The 2,985-nt window shown below is 37.6% G+C and overlaps 1 protein-coding gene across 1 annotated transcript in view; it reads right to left on the reverse strand.

Annotated features, from left to right (window-relative positions):
* LOC117173134 (fat-like cadherin-related tumor suppressor homolog) overlaps window positions 1-2,985 on the reverse strand; it is a 982,814-nt gene that overhangs the window by 401,055 nt on the left and 578,774 nt on the right. The gene's annotated exons all lie outside the window — the stretch shown is intronic.

The following is a 2,985-nucleotide window of genomic DNA, read 5'->3' on the forward strand; positions in this document are numbered from 1 at the left end:
GAGGGAGCTCTTCTTAATATTTTGACACCAAAATCATGTCGATACACCTTACCGACTGCGAGTAAAGCCACCCACGCTTTAACTTGACAGACTGTATAAGCTCTAAAGAATTTTGTAACTTTTTGAAAGCATTGGCTTTCAAGGCGGGCAGCAGTATGTTCGCGCCAATATTTTTATGGCACTACAATTTGAAATGTAAGTAGGTTACGAACATGACCGCGAGAGGCGCGAGAGAAAAAAGCTGTGTCGTTGATCGGAACCAAGAAAATTTATATTCATTTGATTAAGAATAAAGACGCTAAAGCTCAATAATTGGTGTACAGTCATTAATTCACATACATTGTATCATCGAAAGAACGTAAATATATAGTATATACAAAAGGATTGCGTTATTCCTAGAGACAATTGGAAAAGACGCGAATATAAGTAAAAATTGTCAGTTGCATTTTTATTAAGAGGAATGGCGGTCTACGTTGTTACAAGAGGCCATGGCGAATTATTTCTTTTGGAATAGAAGCAGACATTTTATCGAATTACTGTAAACCGATCGTACGGGGATTAAAATAGGCGTAACGAAAGAATCTTCTTAAATACCCTTAGAGTTTTAGATTTTCCCACACAATCGTTCTTTCGCTAATTCTTCTAACTATATTGTTGTTAGTTAAATTTAGATTCGCATAGTTTATTCGGTGAACGAGAGTGTGATAATTATCTGAGTCGGTAGATGTTTCGGAAGATGATTCCCTACCAAACAGGATATTATTCGCAATGTCTTCAAGGCGCTTAGCGACGTGCACAAACTAGATTCGCGTAACTATGACGCTATTCGTTACGCAAAGTCCTGAAGCTTCACGCGTTATGTTTCGTGATACAGTAATAAATGTAAGTGGGAACGTGCCTACGTCTAAGTCTCGCTTTTGAAAACGTGCTTTGATTTAGCAATAAGTTACATAGCATAAAGTTCATACAATCGGTCATGTGCCTATCCTAAGCTCGGGTTGTTATGAAAAACCCTTGCAATGTATTAAAAATGACTCCAAGTTTCAGAATATCAAAATTTACAAAAAAAGGTTTCATAGACTATTAAAAACCTACCATTTCAAGTCAAATCAATTATAGCAGTCAACAACAACCTCTGTTCCTCACTTCCCTTTCCCATATAACCAACTTCCTTTTACTATTTTTCCTAAATACCCTTCCTATTTCCCGCCATAACTCTTCATATATGCCTTTCTCAACCCACGTTCTTTCTCTCGCTCTCCTGTAAACTTATGTTGCAGGTCCCTGAAGCTGGAATTACAATATTGTCATATCAATATGGGCACTATGCCCTAAGTTAGTGCTAATTTATGCTGCAGAAAAAATTGTGTGCCCGGTATTTTAGTCAAAAACATGTAGTAATACTAGCTTAAACTGAAGTCACAACTCTGATATGCGAAACTCGGTAACTATTAGTGATATCAAGTTCAGCTTTGAGCAGGAATTTAGTGCCAATTAAGTGCTCTGGGTATGTGCCATGCACAAAATCTGGGCACTTGTTTTTTTTACAAAAACGTGTAGCAATGATGGCTTCAGGTGACTGATGTTTGAAACTCGGAAACTGTAAGTGATATCAAATTCTGCTTTGCACAGGAATATAGTGGTAAATAAGTGCTAATATCTGCCGCAAAAACTTAATTTTCTGCCTCGTACATTTTCGTCAAAAACATGTAGTAATGCTGGCTTCAAGTGACTGGTATATGAATAAGCACTAAATTATGACATAGTGCCCATATCGATATGATAATGTTGTAATTCCAGCTTCCGGGACCTTTATGTTGCCACTATTTAGCCTAAACCTGTACTTATCCATTTCGCTTTATTTATTCCCTTCCCAGCTCCTTGCGTCACTTGTCATTCTTTGCCCTTCCCAGTTTTTCCCCTTTCACATTCCCTAACCAACGTTCCCTATTTCCCAACATAATTCTCCCCATATACCTTCCTCAACCCACCTCCTTCCTTTCAACCTTATGCTAAACTCTTTTTACCATTCCTTACTCTAAACCTTTTCCTATATTTTGGCTCTCATCTATCCATACCCCAAGTTCCTTCTCAGTGGGCACAAACGTCTCAAAATGTTTTTAGAACGTCCTAAAAACATCCTAAGCCAGCCCAAATAACGTTATAAAAACATGAAATATTCCAAAAACGTTATAGGACGTATTTGGAACATTGGACGTTTTTTGGAGGTTTTTTGGCCTGGCTTAGAACTTTTTTGGACATTCTACAAACATCTTTTAAACCTTACGTCCTAAAAATGTCTTTAAATTTCGTGCCCGCTGGGTTACCTCACTCTTCAGTAATTTTCTTTTCTCTACACACCTTCTACCCTTTTCATCCTATCATTGCTTCCTACTTTCACCAACCTTCCCTACCCCAAACTCTAATCATATCCCGCATTTCTCCCAAATGCTTTACGACTCGTTAATATTCATGAAAAATTGAATTTCAATGCCTTAAATAGTTTAGACTTTAGATGTCATGAGGGATAACCGTGGGAGGGACACTTAACCGAGCATATAAGGGCTTCTACACAGAGCTGCGAAGCCCTAAAAATATATATCCCTAACGATTATAATAAGTATATAATATGAAAGTTTCCCCAGCATGTATCAAGATTCGCGGTGAATCTTCGCCAAGTTGAAGAAAAAGTTATCAAGAACCCTTATTATATTTGTAACAATCGCAAATAGTTAATAAAAAGAGTGTCAATAGAGTGATGGACGCCTGAAACAAAAGACCTTGGCCACTAATGGACCCAAGTGGGGAACCTTACATAACGACTTTGTGAGGATCTTCACTTGGGGTGATTGCTAGAGAGATTGATCAGCAACCTGCGTCGGAGCAGTGTTGCGGAACAAACGTGTTATTTACATAAATAACACGAGAATTCTGGATCAATCTGAAAATTCTCTGTATATCAATTAAATAAGCATAAAACAATAA

This window comes from Belonocnema kinseyi, chromosome 5, assembly GCF_010883055.1.
Source record: "Belonocnema kinseyi isolate 2016_QV_RU_SX_M_011 chromosome 5, B_treatae_v1, whole genome shotgun sequence".
NCBI classification, from domain to species: Eukaryota; Metazoa; Arthropoda; class Insecta; order Hymenoptera; family Cynipidae; genus Belonocnema; species Belonocnema kinseyi.